Source organism: Balearica regulorum, chromosome 4, assembly GCF_011004875.1.
Source record: "Balearica regulorum gibbericeps isolate bBalReg1 chromosome 4, bBalReg1.pri, whole genome shotgun sequence".
In the NCBI taxonomy this organism is placed as follows: domain Eukaryota; kingdom Metazoa; phylum Chordata; class Aves; order Gruiformes; family Gruidae; genus Balearica; species Balearica regulorum.
This window is the reverse complement of record NC_046187.1, coordinates 2,049,900-2,070,110: the sequence shown is the minus strand read 5'-3', so window position 1 is coordinate 2,070,110 and position 20,211 is coordinate 2,049,900. Positions and strand designations below refer to the sequence as shown.

General features: G+C 42.3%; 1 protein-coding gene across 2 annotated transcripts in view; it reads right to left on the bottom strand.

Moving 5' to 3' along the window:
• The window catches only part of SHROOM3 (shroom family member 3), a 149,718-nt gene that overhangs the window by 118,575 nt on the left and 10,932 nt on the right, over positions 1-20,211 (bottom strand). The gene's annotated exons all lie outside the window — the stretch shown is intronic.

The window sequence follows — 20,211 nt, the reverse complement described above, 5'->3', positions numbered from 1 at the left end:
CCCCAGGCACATTGCCCACTGTCTTCCTCCTTCCTGCATGCCAGAGAGCTCTTGCTCTTAAGCTTGTCTTTTGAAACTGTTTTCTGTGTGAAGACAAACCTCAGTATTCAGCCCAGATGGCTGCTACCTTTGTGGAAGCTTGTATTTACACCTTGCCCTGATGCAGGGCTTATACCCACCAGCATGACATACAAATGCCTTCCTAGAGTAAGGTTTCAAATTCTTATTCTGCCACGTGAGCCAGGGAAAAGTCCACTGCAAGCGTCTCAAGTACAAACTGAAAACGTGCATTCCCTTCCTGCCTTCTCCTCCACTTGGTACCCATTTCCTGGTTTCTCACAGTTCTCTCATATTTTTTGCTGTTCTCCTGTTTCCAAAAATGTCATTGAAAATAAACTGATAGAACAAACAACTGTGAGATTCCCACTAACAAGGGCAATGTGAAATGACCTGTTTGGCTGTTGGCAGTAAAAGGCCCTTGATCTCAGGAAAGAACTGGATTACAAAGGCATGTTTTCCATGAGTGCTGCTAGGCTTACTTCAGTTTTATATCTAAACTAGAGCAGCACACAAAACGTGACCCAACTCCTGCATCATGAGAAGGCCCGTTTGACTTGCTGGTCTCCTCTCTTCTTGCATGTAGTGCTGGGTCCCAGAGATATCAGCATTAAAGACACAAGGTGATGTATGAATGCACTTGGGCTTAGCTGGACTGGGTACAAGGAGCACTTTATATCCAAATATTGCACAATCTTTTCCATTTTCTTAGCTTCAGTCTTAAGCACTGAAAAAATCATATTCCTGCTTCATGCATGATGGGAGCAGTCAAGAGCACCCACGGGGCCCTCATTTCCTGGCAGAAGGTAAGTCAGTCTGACTGCCAGGATCAGGCCTTCTCAGAGATGGCTCCCCTCCGACACCCATTCGATTGATTTTACAGAGCGCACTTTTGTGACCACGCAGCTATGTCAAGACTGTACGCTCAAAATGCTACCTGAATGGGGCACACACGTCCTGTTCACGCAATGCACTGGACACTTTACTCTTGCATCTTGGGGATGGGGAGGAGAAAGAAGGGAAAGGGAGCAGAAATAGCTAGAAAGGAAGGGAATATGCCTGCTAAAGCCAGTCGTTACACACTGGCTAAATAGCATTTCTTTAACTGCCATAGCTCCAGGGGCTAAGGCAGCAGGCACATGTTTTTATAAGCTGAATCGTACATTAATGAAAATCCCAGGACATTCCAGTAAGAGCAGAGGCATTAGTGGTAGCTGGGACACTGGCCAAATTCCACCGAAGGTAACTACATTCTGTTTCCCTGTGGTCTCCCTGCCACTTCAATGAATATGGTCAATTGTTTCAGCTCCAAGTCACTCCGCAGCGTCCCTGAGATCAGCTGCCATACCCACAGCATCCTGTACAGTTCTCTGGGATATCATTCTCACTTAAGCAATCTTTGCAGAATTTAAAAATAGGTCCTGTGAGTGATGAAAATGTCCGTTCTGGCAAACAAATATGCAACAACAGCTTTGAGTCAAACAAGCCGCAGAAAACTTTCAGATTGCGTAAAAGTTCTAAGAGGAAAGAACAGAAAGTACACTTGAAACCTCAAGGCAGAAACATTGTGGCAGACACTGCTTGGGCTGTTTGGAAGTAGTTTAACTAATATCCTTCTGGGGACTTGACCAAGCATAGCTAAACTCAGTATACGTCTTTTCCATTTAACGGGGTTTGGATGAAGCCTATACAGAAGTTTTCCTCAGAGAAAAAGTCCTCCCACCGTAAGAGGGCTTGGGAATGGGTATTTCACTCTGCTATGAATAAAGATGGCCAGTAGCAACGCTTCCTCAAGGCTTCCAAATCCAAAGCAAACCCACACTTTGAACCCAGAAATTTGCAGCTTCCTCTCTACAACAGCCCAATCTACCACCTCAGAAAGCAACCCTTGTCCATGCTAGGCCTGGCTTAATCCAAGAAGTAGTGAGCAGTGATTCACAAGACTAACTCTTGCTGTGCCACTGACCCTATGTATTAAAACCCTCCAGAACCTAAATTATGATCTAAATCTTTGGCAAGGTTTTTCCCAGCTATTTTCACACCAAGCACCACCACAACCCTTCAATGGTTCCTCCACCAGCACTAAGCAGAGATCAAGATACTGCATAGAGTGAGAGCAGCAAGGCCTGTGACGTGATCCTGGACCCACATCCGCTAGGTCGATGGCAGGGTATCTCCTGGAAGGGATAATTTTTAAAGATATCCTCTCTCTCAGAGGCAGTGTCTTTAACCTAGTAAGTTAAAAACGAGCACTGTCTAGTCTGTATTGAAGCAGACTGTGTTGAACATGTGAAAAGCTTGAATGAGCTTTAAAGACTTGAGGTCACATTCAAAGGGCCTGGTAGGAGAAGAACAAAATCACAGGGAAATGGGACAATGAACCTTAGGGCTGCAAGTCTGACTTTCCAGCTGTCCCAGCAGAGACTTCTGTGAACGCAAATATTGAATCGCTGCTCTTTACTCTCACTCTTGCCAACATAATAATTAAAAATCTACAGCGCTGGCCCTTTGAAAAGCTGCACAGAGTAACAGTTACAGTAAAAATCCCAGCATCTGTTCCTCAAGCTGAATTAGAACCAGAGCCAGCTGACCCTCTTTTTGTTGAATCTCCCTTTTGCCACCAGGACATACCCCCCCCGTTTTGAACAGCGGCTTAGCAGTTTGATTCTCTCCTGTATTTTGGCCCTTACTGGGGCAAACGTTAATGCCTTAATCACATGGATAGCCAAAATACAGAGTTTCTCACTATGTATGAAAACAGCACAGTGATGGTGGTGGCTTCTTGACTGTTACTGTTGGGAGAATAGTGGATCCTACAGACCTCTACCTAAAGCATGGGCTTTACCGACTGCATAAAACAGCCTGCAACTAACCCCAAAGCTGAACCAAGACATTCCTCAGCCCTAGCCCGATGTTTAGCTTCCCGGTGTCCCTTTTGCTTATCTTTCCTTTGCCTTAGAAATTCACTCAGGAAGCCCTGTCTAGGTGAATCAGAAGCTAGATACCATAAAGCTGCCCTCCCCTCTTCCTTACTAGAATTCCTCCCCAAATCTATAAGACAAAGAGATGCATTTTAGTAGGCCTTATTGCACCAGAGTCAGGCTTGCTTAACTAGCACCTCTGGGGGCAAGGAATTAAGTTTCTTACGGTGCTCGTGCTGTCCACTGCTGCTAGCTCACGATCGCTGCAATGGGATAGCTGGCGCAGCTGCACAGCGACGTTTACCTGAATGCCTAACAAAGGCACGTGACAGCGTGTGCCACAGCGCTCAGCTTTGTGCGATCCAAGTACTGAAGGAGCCCACATTTGTGAATGCTTTTGCTGCACCCCGAGGGACCAAACCTGTTCCTGGTTGCTCACTCCAAGTTGCCTTTTAGGAAACACTTCCTTTTTCCCCACTCCTTTAATAAGGGTCCTTTTAAGTGACTGCATTTCAGCACTGAGCATGCTGCTATCAGTCTCCCCCAGGCAGCACCTCAGCTGGCATAAACCACTGAGACACCCCTTACTTCACAGGACTTACGATGGCTACAGAGCTCTCGCAAAACCGGTCCTCTATACTTTTGCCACTTGTACTGTCACGAGAACTGCCTTCATTTTGGATGTCCATCTATTGGGAAGGTGGTTTCAATTATTGATAAAATGTATGCGTATAACCATCGTAACCCAGACGTGGCTTTCAGAGAGCCCAGGTGATTCTGGCCAGTGTATGATCTCAGCCTGCCTGTCAGAGGAAGAGATGCTTTTCACTCAGCCGTCTGCCTGAAATACGTATCGTCACTCAGTGTCCTGATTGATTAACTAAGTGCAGGCTGAAGGAACAGCATGTAGTACTTAGCTAATTACACTGGCCACGATCTTTTGTTCTGCTACCGCTGGATCGCCTCAATTGATTCTTTCAGTCCCTAAACAGCTTTGTGTGCTGTATGCCTGAGCAGAATAAGGTCTTTTGTCACACTTTAATGAACAAAAATGTTTTAAATCCTCTCCTTCTCCCTCCACTCCAAGTAGCACCAAGGGTAACCTTGGTACGAGGACAGCTGTACGTGGCTGATCAGTATTTGTCAACTGCTTTCTTGGATGTGATTGCAAATGCACTGCTCTCCCCACATGAACATACTCCTCCTACTAGGCTGTGGGAATTTACACACTTCACAGCATCGGCTATCTGGTCCATCAGTCTATCGAGGACATCTACTGCTGCCTCCATCTCCATGGGCTACGTGGGATTTAAGTCTTGAAGACTTCTTCTGAAACTCAGATAGGCTCTGACAGCTAAAAACATGTTAAAAGCAATCATAGCTATTTCTATTGGCACTCAAACAAATAAGTCTCCGATATCTGCAAACCAACAGTCCAGCTGTTAAAACCTTCAGCAACTTTGTCTAGCCCAGACTCCTGAATACACATACCTTTTGTAAGAAACTGAATCATCTAGAGGCTAACACTATGGAACTGGTATCAAATGAGTTCTGTTACAAACCAAACAGCACCACTGTCTCTGTCTGCACTTCTCTTACATCCCTTCAGCTAAGTGACATATTCTTTGTGATCAGGATTGTATCTTGCTGTGTGCTTTGGTCATGCCTAGAGCAAGATGCTCCTGAGAGCAAATCATGCTCCCTTCTGCTCTCCTGAGAGCAAACACTCTCTTGGCACTAACGCAGTCATAGCACTAAACAGAGCCCCCTTGACGCTGGACTGATAGTTTTATAAATTAAATGTGAGTGTGCAATAAGAATTTTTTAAACGTTTCTGATTTCACCTCTCAAACAGATTAACAGTTTGATTCCTCATCTTATCTTCCCTTCTCTCCAAGACACTAAGAGCAGACATTATCACTCCCAAGATAGCTAGAGGAATGGTAGGAAGCCAGTAAAGAATTTGATTCAGTTGCTATAAACAAATACTTTACAACAGGTTTTGTCAGAAAAAGTCCAACCATACCTGGCAGTGCTCAACACTGAATCCTGGTGCTGAATTCTCACAAGTAATCACCTTCCTGCCCAGAAGTACTAGTAAGGTGGGTGCTGAGCAACTCTTAGAAAATCTTGCAAGCACAAATCACTTGTGAGTGCAAATCACTCAAAAATTTGTCCACAGAAAGTCTTTGGAGTATCGCCTTTCTAAGATTTTAAGATCTGTGACTCTGAGAAAGTAGTTATAGGCTTATCCCATTTGCTTTGTGAGCTTGTAACAATTTCTGCAAAGATGTAAATGAATCCTACAATTTTCCTGTAGTTTGTTAGTCACGTTTGTAAACCCCATAAACCCCATGAGATAAATGTCTAGATTATGCTGCCAGAAAAAGCAGTTGCGAACATTCAGCATAATATTAATGATGAATTAATTCCTGCATAAACCAACCCGAAACTTTTTTTGGGGAAAAAAAATTAAAATAATCCCACCTTCAGTTTAAAATTTCCAGGGATTCAGAAGCTGCTGTGTTAGATGCTTGACAAATTGTTCGACTGATAAATAGCCCTTCACAAATAAAAAGCTACCCCTTGTTTCTAATCACATCTTTTAGCTTCAGCATCCAGCCACTGGTGATATATTTTTTGTGGTTAAACTGAAAACACTTCATATGCAATTTAAACGTCACGTATCAGGACTGGCAGTGTCTCACTGAAGTTTGTCACAAAATGTCTCCTAGTCAGTTAATGTAATAAAATTCCACATATAACGAACATTTGCTCAGCATTGTCCAGAATCATTAAACCTGGCTTATCCTCCTAAAGTACAAGCAGTAAAATGCAGATGTCCAGACCAAGCTATGACCGTGTTTTGCTCTATGTGCCCATTCTCCAGAGCTGATTATTTTTCAGCTGGCTGAGTTTCAGATGTGAACTAAAGTGATTAATAAATGAAAAGGCTCTTATCATCCATTCCTGCGCTCACAGTCCCTAAACAATTTTGCCCTGACACTTGCCAATAAAGCTGTAATAGCTCATAATACAGGCTTCATCACTGAATTTTCATTTGGGCAATAAGGGCAAAATCCATTTCTTTTCCAAAGTAATGGACTTGGGGAAGGAGAGAACACCTTGGGACTAACAAGCAGTTGTTAACCTACCGTGATCGGAAAATAAAGGCATACTGCTCTTTTGTAGCTGCTATTTACACTGAATGGTCTCCATGTCAGATTTGTTCCCTTTGAGTTAGGGTAAGTTGGTTTGAGTGCCAGCTTGGCGTGTCTGAAACGCTAATTGTCTTGTTTCTATTATTTCGCACATCATCATCACAATAACATTTCTGGAAGTGGAATAGAAATGCCAGTTTGCCTGATAAGGCAGACTGAAATACAGCCAGATAACCTGCAGGTTTATTACAACTTCAAATACAGCTTTTCCCTGGTCCAATAAAAAATTAAGAGTCTGGTAAAACTGCAACCCTAGTGCTTTGGTTTAAAAACTATTGTTTGAAACAATGGCTTTTGCCCAAACGCTCACAATATGTTTAGGTGTCAGCCGCCTTTTGAGATGCTCTAGTATCTCATATTCTCATAGTCTCATAAATACTTCTTTCATTCGGGAAGTACAGAGAAGAAATCAATGCAGACCACTATGAGGCCCAGGTCCCCAAATGCATGCAAGTGAAATCACTTTGGAGTTAGGCACCAAAATACTACATGTATATATAATTCCTTGCAGATTTTACAGTACTATGAGAGCAGAACACATTTCTAAATGCAAAATTTGACTATCATCTGATTGACGAGGAAGAAATAAATGCATCCAGATCACCTAATGTGATAGGAAAATGCACTAAAACCAGTTAACACAACATTTTCCTTATCAGTCCAAAAACACAGACCACATTTTAAAATCTAGTGGTTCTTGCATTGACTAGCTCCACTACCTCAGCAGAAGGTTTAGAAGTTGGCCATAGGATTCACTGTATTCAGATGGTTCACTGGGTTCAGGGAACTAAAGCCATGTAGCATATATAGATTTGAGCTCCCCAGGTCACATCAACTGGACTTTAAAGGCAATGGAGTTATTCTGGTTCCCTTAGGCCAGAAACGTATCTGTATGTGACCACCCAGATCCTTCTCTTGGCATGTTTGAACCTCATACATAAAAAGAAACTGCAAGTACTTTCAGCAGATTAGGTTTTTCTGTGCCCACAGAGACTGAAGACTATGCCAGAGGAGCAAACTTCACAACAGCATTTTACATCCTTGGTGGCTTGCAGTCACCAAAGAACAAATCCATACCTGCCAAGTCGGTACAAAGCTCAGAAAAAGAACCAAAAGAGAACTTGCCAGTTCCAGTGATCTTAGTTACCCAGCAAACCACCTCGTCCTCTCATCAGAAAGCACAAGCTCCTGTTGGCTTCATTCTCCCTCTGTTATTCTCTGGGCACCATGAAATCACAACTCAGAAGCACCTTTTCTGGAACTCGGATTCTGCTTCTCCCAGATATTTACTCAGTGGCTTTCACAAATGCTCCAGGACAAAGACAAAGTGCTACGGAACATCTCACAACTGCCATTTCACCCCCACACTCACCCTCATCCCTGACTATCCGCTCTCCGCACGTCTCCACCAGCTGCCCTTCCAGCGCTTAAAGGCCTCGGGAGAAGGCTGACGCATTTGGCAATTCCATCTTTTTGTCTGAAGTGTCAGGCTAAGATGTACAGTAGATGCGATAAACGGTAACGCTGATACTTGACAATGCTTGTTCACGTTCTGGCAAGGAGGAGAAAGAATCATAGAGGAATACTGTTTTCTAATAAAACAGACTACGAGCAGTTATTACAATCGGGTTTCAAATACTCTATTAAGCATCGTGCAAGTTTATATATACACAAACCCTGAGAGAAATGATTTAAGACACACAAGCATATACAAATGTGAGATTTATATGGTCAAATTGTCCTCTGTTAAGAATAAAACGGATGCAAGCAGAAGCGAGAGGCTGAGAGTCCCTATAAATTATCTAGGCATTCTGAATTTAAGGTCCTTTCCAACTGAAACCATTCTATGATTCCATGATTCTATGATTCTATAATCAATACAGCAGAAAAGAGGATAGAGTTGAAATATATAACCTATTATATTTTACCCTCAACGTTAAGAATAAAAAGCACATGAAACGGCAAGAGCTGAAAAACACAGACATTGACTTTAGTTTAATTACCCCATTTCATTATACGCACCAGAATCTCAGACCATTCGACAGCACTGGATCCTACAAAATATTCTTGTCTGTTACTATTCATTACAGCCACTTTTTGTATAGTATAGCTCCCCATCCATAGTACAGTGTAAGAAACTTATGGTTTTGGAACCATTTTTCCAACACTCTAAGTATCCACACTGTTGCTTAATCAGATTCTTTTGTGATCCCCTCCAATCTCACAAGCAAACATGGAAGTGGCTGATCTTTAAGCAAATGTCAGCCAGCAGATATTTCTTCTCACTTGGGACAATGATGAGGAGTGCTCCTTGCCAAACGGGCCTTTGTCGAAGGAAAGACTCCTCTCTGAATAAAACCTGTGTGGCTCTTTATTTGGGTAGCAAAAGAACTCACTCAATGGAATGACCTGATGCATTTATTAAGTTTTCCTGCATTTTTTTTCCTATCTCCTCCTCCTTGAAATGTCAGTTCAGAGGTTGAATGTACTGCTGAAGCAGTACATGAGATTCTGTTACAAGATGGTGTCACTTGTAATCTTGCTTTCTTTCTGCTGAATTTCTATCCCAAAAGCCAGCTTTCTAAGAACAAATATAACAGAGCATCCTACTCCGATCTTGCCGGCATCCTTCCTCAAAGAACAGGGCAAGGCAGGAAAATCCCACTGCAACTATTGCAAGTGTTTTTTCCAAAAGAAAAAAGAGAGTTGGAAAAATATTGTCTCTCAAAATTTTGCTGAATATTGTGCCTGAGTTTTATGCCTAGCACTGCCTACCTGAATTCCTGAGTCCTTCCTTTGTGAGAGAGCAATATGCCTACAGTAATTAGTTTTGTACCTTAGGGACACATTATTTACTCCAGTGAAAAAAAGGGTGAAAGAAAAACACAGGCCAATTTCTCAGCTGAGATGCTGGTGTCGTCCCAGTAGGATGAATGTGTTGATTTACATCAGCTAAAGCACCGGCCTCTGGAAATCATTCCTATATGCATTATATTTGATGAATTTGACAAATCATGTAGCCTTCATAGGAGTGACGGAGGAGGCAAAATTGAGCCAGGATCTAAGAAAAAAGTCACATGGCTATTCAGCATCATATACGTTTTTCTTCAGAACTCAAAAGAAAAGGCCATCATATTTTATTTCTGTAGCAGTAATGAATTCTACTTTATTCACAGAATTCCTCCCTCTTTTTTTTATTTTTCCCCAGACAGCATGCTCCTGTGAGCATGCCCTTTCACTGGCTGTGAACCAGCCCAGCCCAGCCAACAGCAATACTCCATAATTTTCTGTGTTTCCAGCCTTCACCACTTCGCTCAAGTTCCTGTCTGCCCATTCAGGACTCAGTCATTGTCTTCATCTGGGGAAAAAGAAGCCTCAGCATGCTGAAATAAGCTCAAACCAGCTCCTTTTAACTCAAAGAGGGAGTAGGATCATTTAAATCTCATCCCAGAGTGAGACAGACCTTTTCCAAAGGTCTGACCTCTCTACTGTATGAAAAGTCCCCTCTTTGTAGCTAAGGCACAGCTCCCACTTCTCTTTCTCCCATCAACAGCTAATTTGAAGTCAGGTTGTGGCCTAGAAAAGACAGGGGAGGTATGAAGCAAAGGTGTATCAGACAGGAAAGAGGTTATTTATTTCCCCCGCTGCTGGGAGAGAAGCAGCTCAGATGAAAAAATGCTGTCTTTTGATGCCATAGTGCAGATTTGGGATATTGGCCAACTCTCGAGGGCTGTCCTTGGATGACTTTCCCGTCATCTCTCAATTTCTCCAGGCAGACAATAATGCTCATCCATCACAAACAGCTACAACCAAATTCTGCTTCAGTTATGTCAGTGCACAGCAGAAGAAATACTACCAACATTTCACCGACTCTTTCCAGGTTTACCACAGGACAAGTTCAAGAGCAGATTTCCATCCTAAAGGATCATCACGCTCCTCACAAATACACTCAGCAGTCTTAAAGCCCTTGTTGTGCAACTCTTCAAAAAGCCCTTTGTGTCCATTTTAGTCTCATTTTAGGCTCATCACCTACAACTACGACTTTGTCACTTCCTACCACTGAAAGCGTCTGCCCTTGCCATGCATCTTCCATGTGTCAGTGGGCAGAGCTCAAGCATGAGTATTTTCGTACTGCGTTTTTGTCTTGAGCTGGTAATATACATGTTGCTGATCCAAATCCTCAGCCCGAAAACTACGCTGTCCCACAGCAGGTTGTTCTAGTGGTGTAATATTTGGGGAGGGTTCAGCAGTGTTTTGCCTCATGAAAAATGACTATATAAACCACAGGTTATTGAAAAAAAACCACCTTACCGTGGCAGGCACTGCACAAAGCCATTGTTAAAGACAGAAAGTTTGTCATGGCGCAGTTGAAAATTTTATTTCACCCTCAACAGCCTGCTGAGTCTCTTTGGCTCCAAAACAAAAGCAAGACAAAAGTCTTGTGACTCACAAAAAGTGTGAGTGGGGACCAGAGGTGGAATCAGATTGTGAGCAGAAGCTCCTTGGTCCTCCCGTAGGGCCCCTTCTCTTGAACCATACTGCTTTCCTCACCGCTCAGGAATTAAACTGCACAAAACCACAGTGGAGAAAGGATCAGGCCTGCAATCTGGTTTCACTTTTGTTATTTGTTCCTAATCTCCCTTCAGTTCCCACGCAGTTTTTGAAGTATCGATCACCCCACAGAAAACGCTTAAAATGAACAATGGATTCATGGTTAATGAGTTTCAGTAACTCAGTTCACCTCACTTGAGCCCTTGGGGTGAGGAAGTTAAGTGCTACTGTACAAGCTCAAGTGACTCCTCACAATTTCCTTAATATTTCATCTCTTTGTATTTTGTAGTTTGCCTTCTTCTGAGCCAATGTTTATTTTTCAGAGAGCGGTTATTGTGGTAAACTGATAGCACACTAGCAGTGTGGGAAATGAGATTTCAGTGCATTCATCTTCTGTACTTCAATACTTCATTCAGGAAGGCCATGTGGACAAAAAAAGAGTCAATCTAAGTGTTTTTTTCGCTTTTAGAAGAATGACACCTCGTTGCTAGTGCAATGATGACGTCCCCAGTATCAGGGAACTACTTAACCCCAGCAGCATTTCTGTTTAAGCTAAGGAATGGACAGTACTGAGAGGCAATGATGTGAGCTGTGAGATCGTTTTAAGAAGTAGGAAGAGGTGATGTACTCAAGGGTGAGCCTCCTCATGCCAATGAAATGATGCAGATTTACACAAGCTCAAAACTGACACAGCCTGTTCGTCCCACCTGAGTGAGATGGAAATCTGAGCAGTTTTGCTTTTTGGTTTCTCCTCTTCTTTAGCATCATCCTGATCCCTATTGTCTCTTCATTCCCAGGCTCCATTGCTTTCCATTGTCCCTCCTTGATGCTTACTGAGTCTCTCTCACCAGTGATTTTCTATAGCAAGAATGATTTAGATTCCAGCATTTTTTTAATGGAGAAGATATCGCATTAATCTCATTTCAGTGTGAGCACCCCTTGAGCACATCAGCATTTTCTGGAGTTGTCAGGGTATCTGGACACCAAGATCTCTAAGAACATGATTCTTTTCTGTTTGCTCATCTTATTCTCACCCTTAAACATGTTTTAAGATAAGTAACAAGATAAGTAATGTTAGAGAAAATAATGGGATTTCTGAGCTGAGAAGGGACTAGGCCCAATTTGTGTCTTTGTAGAACTCTACCATCCAAAACTGTAGAAGAAGAATCTCCTTTACTTTTTCAGTTGTGGAAAGCAGATGGTTTCTTATGGTTAATATAACTCTCTAAGAATGTTTTCTATTCTAATCTTGCTGACTAATCTTTCTTCTTCTAAAGTTTTAATCTTGCTTAAGGAATAAATGTGTGATATTGTGTTAGAAAAGCCAATCAACTGCTCAGGCTCTAGCTGGGAAGCAATGTGAGTTCCCCTTTGTACAGGCTCTTCTCAAATGTGATTGTTTCCCCAGTGTCAAATTCCATGGATTTTAGCAGCTGAATGGGTACAAAATTTGACATGGTCAGAAACGTGTGCTTATAAAAACTTATTATCGTTGAATAGCTGGCACATTCTTGGTGCACTCATGTGCAAACTACACTTTGAGACAGCTGGCTGGCATCACCTCTGGGCCTCATTAGCACACACACGCACAGATCCCAGAGAGGTTTGGCTTGCGCTCCCGTCCTCATCTCAAATACCGTTCTGACTGTTCCCATAGTTCACGTGGGGAGGAGATGCATGAGGCAGGCATGGAGCAAGCCAGCATCTTGCATTCAACAGATGTCCTCAGTTAACCTTAGAGCTGGCTGGGTCGGTTAAATGCCATGACTCCTCAGCCAAGGCAAGCCCTGGGGAGTTAGGCAGCCCTTGAGGGTGGTAACTCATGTGCCAGGAATTACAACCATCTCAATATTTAACCGAGAGTAAGGCTGGGCAGAAACACCAAGTCTCATGACCTTCTGGCTGACATTGCTGTGGGCTGCTAGAGAGTTCTGTTGAGCACCAGCACCCAGGTAGCTCCCGCTCCTGTAGCATGCTCCACCAGGCTGATAAAAACCAGCAACGTGTAGTTAAGATGCCAAACACGAAGTTCACAGTGCAGCCAGAGACAGAGCTAAGTGGCTGAGGTCATGCAAAACTGAGCAAAGAATGGCAAAACACGTGACAAAGTGTCAGTTGTCTAACCTTTGGTCTCAGCCATGGGAGAGCTACAGGCCTGTTTGGGCTACGGATGTCCGCATCACTCTAACACATGCATATGGTGCCAATGCAAATGGAGCCTACCTGGGTGAATCTAGTGCAAAGTCAACAGCTTACACTGGCACAGAAGCACTAGACTGGTGTATATACACCAGCTTTGAGAAAAGCTGCTTCACTCTCACAAGCTGCTCTACTGACAGGGCCTTACACTACCAAAACCTCTTTCCCTGGATTAGTGCTACCCCTAGATTTAGAGACAAATCTCAGAAGTTATTTGGAATACTTGAAATGACAAGGTTTTGGCAGCTGGGGCTGTGGGGGGGGAGGTTAAGCATTAATGTTGAGCACACAGCGTCTCCTTATTGGCCTTATCCAGTTCTTCACAACCTTCTGCTTGGAGCTGAGCTTTTCAGCTCAGGCAGTGGGAACTTCTGTTCTCCCACGGAGGTCCCCTCACCAGGGGGAGGTCCTACTCATCATTGCAGAGTAACCTCACAGTACTCTCTTTCCCTGCCTCTCTCCGCTGCAGTATTCATGGGCAAAGGGCCACAGTATCCCCTCTGCGTGGAAAGACACCATGGGTGAGAGCTTCTGAGTATTAACAAATAAAAGCAGTAGCCAACAGGGAACTTGAGTGAGAAAGTCAGATATTTTTTTAAGAGTGCTCAGTCCTACAATTAAGGACCAGGGAAACCTCCCTGGACACTAAGTGTTCCTGCAAACCTAGTTCTCATCTCTTCAAAGAATGCTCATCAACTTTTCTAATGCCTAAGTGACTTAGGTGATTAAGTCCAATTGGTGACATGTTAGTGGTGGGAACATTTTCCGAACACATACTGATTTTGATAAGATATTAATTAAAGAGAAAACACCCTGAAGTTCACTATTTTTAAAACAAAAAGTTTCAATTTTTCAGTTTAATTAAAATTTCAGTATTTGATTTGATTTTAGTAGTTGAAGTTATTTCTGGAAATTGTCAAAACTAAAGCTGTTATTGAAACAAACCATCTGGATCAAGTCCAAATATTTTTCGAACATCCAGTGACCTGAAAATCCATTTTTCACTCAGCTCCAGTTACCAATAATAATAAAGAAAAAGAAATATCTTTCTCCCCTACCTTCCCTGCAGATTTTTGGCAGTGCTATTCACTGGCAATGCAACATATGGACAGGATAGACGTTACATCTGGCCAGCGTTTTACAGACAGCCAAGGAGAGCCTCGGATGACTATGCTACAGAAATAATTTCATGGATGTGTCTCTGACAGATAAGGGCTGCTAAAAATGCCTTTCATACACAAGGAAGTGGAATAAGAGCACAGTTATTTTGCAGTCTTGCGTTTGCTTAATCTTTCCCAAGCATGCCTTGACAATGTCACACTGTTTACAGCCAAAAGATATAGATAGCTGAGTATAAGACAGTGTATGTTTATCTTCCTTACTCAGGATACAGGAAGAAAAGAGAACAGGATGCACATATCTTTGCTCCAGTATGTGCCCAGGAGATGTAAAAAACAACCACCTTTAGGTATGATAAAACTAAGGTATGAAGACTGTAGGCCTTTGCTAGCAACAGTATCATGCAGCAACAAAATCTCTGTTGACTTCAAATAGATGAGGGAGCATGGAAAAATTATTTTCATAAGTAATCTTCCTTTTTCCATACCTGTGGTTCATCTAAGACGCCACACTATGCCAATAGGAAGCATAAGAAATCGCATAGAGAGTTGACTAGGTTCATCAGTTTGGATCAGAAAAAGAGGTTAGACAGTAACATCAACTCTATTCAACTCACCAAGCAGCCAAAAATGCCCAATGCACAAAGACTGAAAGTACGTAAATCCTGCACTTAGGTGACCATGCACTTTTGGGATGCATAACATCATTTTGTGCATCCCACTACCTATTGCACTCCTCTCTATCGGAGATTGTCATAGTCTCCAAAAATGCATTTATTCATTTGTGCCATTGCTCAGTGTTATTCTCAGAGATGTTTTCCTGGGTACACTTGAAGGGAAAATTGCAAGCCAGTGGTGCTTGATAAAAGACAAATATATCTCCTGCATTAAGTGCTGACTCTCTAAACAGGGGTTGGGTGCATGGACCTCTGCCAGCAAGTATTCAATCGCCAGTGTGTCTAGGGATTAGAGAAAGTGACACTGACCCTTTGATTTCAAACAAGCCATTTCCACTCCTTGGCTTGCAATGTGTACATCAATGGTTTCTGGTGTAGAATGTTTTTCTAAGCAGCACACAGCATATACAGCCCAAATGTAAATTAATAAATATTTATCCTGTGAATATTATTATTTATCAATAACATCTGACCATGAGGCCAGTACTCATGGGGAGATGCCTTCTCTTGCAAATAACGTGCCACGCAGAAGAGCTCAGACTGCCTTTTTCAGAATCACTGGTAATTGAAAAATATTAAAAGTTTGTTTCTCCTTACTGTGAGTGGTATCTCAACCTCAGAGTTGTGAGAGTAACAAAGGATTCATTCACTTGCATCCCTGACCTGCTGACCAACCCCTACTTGATTCACATTACTCATAGGCTGCAGTGGATCAAGGGGCCCATAAAACATTTTTTTGTTATCCATTGTAAAATTGTGTGAGTAGCCAAGGATGAAATGAATTGGCATTTCTTGCAAGCAGAAATATGAAGCTTTTAGAGAAAAAACTAGCTCTTTGTATGAAAACTCTGTGTGTGAAAGCAACCCGCTGTTCTGAATCTGTGTTTTGGGATTCTTTGCTGACACCTCTCACACTGGATAACACTAGCAACGCCGCATAACAAAACCAAGTCTACATTTGTCAGCTAGTATTGCTTTTCCTGACTGCCAGTCCCTCTCCTATTATTAATTTTATACAGCCTTTAGCCACAGGCCCTGCGTCTCATCGCCAGACAGTGTGTGACTGTTTGTTATGGGCCCACTGCGATGCCACGCTCAGAGGAGATACAGGGAGCTGTCAGAGGAGCAGAACACCATTGTGTGCTGGCACATTGTGCCAGCTCTTGATGCGTTTATGAACGTGTTTGAGAACTGCTGATCTGAGACATGCTTCCTCTAGTTCCTGTCTCAGCAATTGCTATTGCTCAGACTATACAGCACAGGGTGATTCATCCTTATTGCTCCTATACACAAGAGGAAAAAGAGGAACAGGGCAAATTGGTGGATATCATTGCCTACTCCTATAAAAGATGTGTTTTGAAGCATCATAATTGCATTAGAAATATGAAATGCACAGGAATAATATCCAGGGATATTACCACATCCATTCCCTCATGAAAATTCTTCCTCTATACCTAAATTTTTCTAGGAGCTTAATATATCCCTTGTACTATTAAGTAAGGGTCTTAAAGGAGGATCCTGGCAAGTTTCAGCTCTATTTCACCAGGAGACAAAAGGTCAAAATAAGCCACAAAGATAATAAGCAACGTCATTCACAGGCTGTATGAAGTCTAAATTGCTCCATGTTCAAGCAGAGGTTTATTTTGAAAGATGTATTTTGACAAGAGTGGGGCATCATTACTTAGCTATAGTTTGCTTCTGAGTGGCAAGAACAAGGCTGCTTCCACATGCAGGTTAAATGCAGTAAATGGTGTTGATCCCTAGAAGGCAGGGAAGAAAGAATAACTTAAATGGTTGAAACTTTTATCTTTGACATGTTTAAAGCAGAATAGTTTGGGTTTTCTGCCAATTATAATTGTCATTTCAAAGTTCACCTGCATTTATTTTACAAGGTCAAACAAAACTTTTCAGTTCAATACAAACTCCTATTTTTTTTTCTACTCTTTTTCTCTTGCCACAATTTTGGTTCAGGGTCCACAAGAACTAGTGTCTTTATACAGGCCACCAAACCAAGAATATTTCATAGTTCCATGTTGTTTAAGCTTTCCATGTATTTCCATGTGTTTCCATGTAAATCCAAGTGAACAACCAAACTCCTGACACCATCTGCTCCAAGTGCACATCACCTCCTACACTACCCCCAACACAGCAACACACATATACAGATATACAAAAAGATAAAAGGAATTTCAAAGTCCCCAGGCCAACAGAATTCCTCCTCTGGTCTTCTCCTGACCAAGGTCTTTGGGTTTCCAGCATTCTTCTTCCTGGCTGCTGTTGGTTTTGGCAAGAACAGTAATACTACTAAGAACTTACAGACTTCTTGTTCTGTTCCAAAACCGATTTAGCTAACTTAAATGAGAAAAAAAAACCCCACATCTCCTTGTCAGCTGGAATTTCCACTAGTGCCTGAGGGGCAGAGGAAACCAGAGAGCACACTACAACCCAGCAGGAAATATTTCTGACCATGATTAATGCTTCCCTTAGCAGTACAACAGAATCTTTGCAGATCTTTGTGGATCCATTTACTACTCTCCAGTATTTTGCTGTGAAAACCTTATTACATAACAGAAGCATTAACAGATTCAGGGCAAAATAAGAAAAGATGTATTATCCTTAAGATTTGGAGAACAGGGGGGGAAAAGTTAAGAAAGGCACACACGGTTTTCCTTTCATTCCATGTGATTATGTTGTGATAATGCCCTCTACAGACCTGTCCATCACTTGCGGACTCAGGTCAGAGAAGCTCTCTGACCCGACCAGCTGGGTGACACAAGCCAAACAATGACAAATTCAGCTTCAGTTGATCTTGCCAGAAGGATCTCAGAGTTGCTTGTTGAGCAGCTATGAGGCAACCACACTTTCCTTTTGTCCATCTTTTTTTTTCTTTCCTGTTTTTTTTTTTCCTTTTTGTTTTTTGGGGGGAGTGTTGATAGGGATTTTGCAGGGATAAATGCAGAGTTTGGAAAGGCACAGTCTCTCACGTGCAGAGAGGTGTCTTTCTAACTTTGGCTGCCTTACCTAGCTCCCATATTTCCAACTTTTGGAATATGTATTCATTCAGACCTTGAACTACTTTGTTAGGAAATACTTTACACCCCTACTCTGGCACAGGAAACTTGCCTTGCAGATTTATAGGTATTGCTACTGAAGATGCCCAACGATATCCCACAGTTGTAGAGAGCCTCGTCACATTGGCACTCAGATTCAGCTGCTGTTGGATTCATTTGCCCTTTAGGTCATTTGTGAATGCCACAGCCATGGGCATGATGGAAGACAATGCTTTTATTGGAAATGGCAGGTTACTACCACCATTTTCAAATTACCCTAAAGAAAACCAATTGTATTGGTTTTGTATTAACTTCTTTCCCCCTAACTCTCACATCTCTATTTTCTCTGCTAATGGCTAGTTCTCTCTGTCTATAAAACACTGGTTTAAGCCAAGAAAAGAGTACACAAATGGTGTGCAGGGACCCCTCCAGATCCACTTATATATAACCTTTCAGTTCTATATTCCAGCCTATATTCCAACTCAGCTCAAAAGCATGATTTTTTTTCATCCTGGTACTTTATTAAAGTATTAAAAACTATAAGCACTCTCAGTTGACACACACACACACATATATGTACACACATATACACATATATATGTGTGTGTGCATACATACAAATAGAAATACAACCATTTCACTGCAGGCACTGCCATCTGCTACCAAAGCATCTGACAACAGCTACCTGCAACCCTTAGCTGCTCTAGAACAAGAAAAAAAAAAAGACGATGGTGCTGGTGTTGGTATGCAATTTATCCCAATCAGAATTTGGCTCATGGGATCACTTCTTTTTTTTCTTGTAAAATATGCCACCGAATGACCTTCTATAATATCCCATCAGCAAAGCCAGAACATCTCATAGAGCTGCGCTATCACACTCTCTCCACCTCAAACTCTGCTGGGTCAGTGATTCAGCACTGATTCAGAGGGAGCAGGGCTATGGACTGAACCACTTTGTGTCATTTCTCATTGCGTTTCAAAATCTCCCATCTAAGGAGTGACACGGTCCAATCTGTTAAGCTAACGAGAGATGACAAGATCACAGCCTGAGAATAATAAAGCATATAGAACAATAGATGCTCACCCTGGTTCTCTTCAGCTCCAACCAGCAGAGGAACCTTTTGTTTCAGTAGCTGATGAGATACACAAGAAGTCGTACAGACACAGGATCACTCAACCGCACTTACTTTTGTTTCTGCATACTCCTTTCTCCTAACCTCCAATTTCTATTGATGTGCTAGTGGCTCACTCTCTATTAATCTCCATTAAACACTGATATAAGCCATAGAAACATCATGTCATTGGTAGACAGGGAAACCTCTAAATGCAGTTTGTTATTAACATCTGATGATTGATTAAATAACAGCCATTCTTAAGGAAAGGACAGATTAAGAGACTTTCTGTATACCACCAGTTTCTCAGAAAACCATTATAGGTACAAGTTTCCCAACTTCTACAGTAAGTAGCACAGTCTCCTCACAGTTTTGCCGCATTTCAACATGGGCCACAGGGAATTAGAGAATGAAGCACTTCCAGATCTTGTGGTGGATGTTTACAGTTTGCTACCCCGAAAGACTGGACTGCGTCTTAGTCTTAGTCTTAACGTAGGTCATGAAGAGAAGTGAGGTTGACTTCCTAGCTTTACTGAAAACACTGTAGAAAAAGTTATGATATGCCAAGAAAGAGCAATTTTTAGAACTACCCCTTCATGAGGAGGTGAAGACATAGGTGCTGTCTGGTAGGCCAACATCCGTTGCTAAATTAGAGACAGATTTGGGAAGAAGCGCAAGGACGCCTTTTCTCAAAGTAGAAGGAACTGTAAATAAATTGGAAATATGAAGTTTCCTGGCAAGAAGGAATGAATTGCTGTGAGCGACCCCTGCAGAACAGCACGGAGGGGTGCGTGGGCCCCTGGGCCAAACCCAATTGCCATTGACTAAAGCAGGAGCAAGAAGGGAGCCTTGGGCCAGAAAAAGTGGCTGCTTTGCATTTTTGGGCAAGGGTGGGCGAGGATACTCATCCCTGTGTCTGTGGCTGTCTTTCTGGGCTGCTAAAAAGAGTAAGTTCCCTCTGATGAAGCTGTGATGGAAACCTAATCCTCTACAACAATAACCCAGATGCTAAGAAACATCCATGGGTCCAGGCATGAGAGAAGCAAGGACCCCTTCTAAGGGCATTTGTTTCTACATCAGTCTTTTGTTGTCTTTCCCCTCACCCACCTCCTTCCCTGCTTGGTTATTCCAGCATTAGTTTGCATGGGCTGTTTGCAGAGACAGAACGACAACAGAGGTCTACTTGGAAAGCCAGCAGAAACCTCTTAGCTTGAAATAAGAAATGTGCAGAATCCCAAAAGAATAAAAATGTTTGAACTTGCCTCCCCAAAAGTGTTGTATTCATTGACTTGCAAGCAGGGGGAA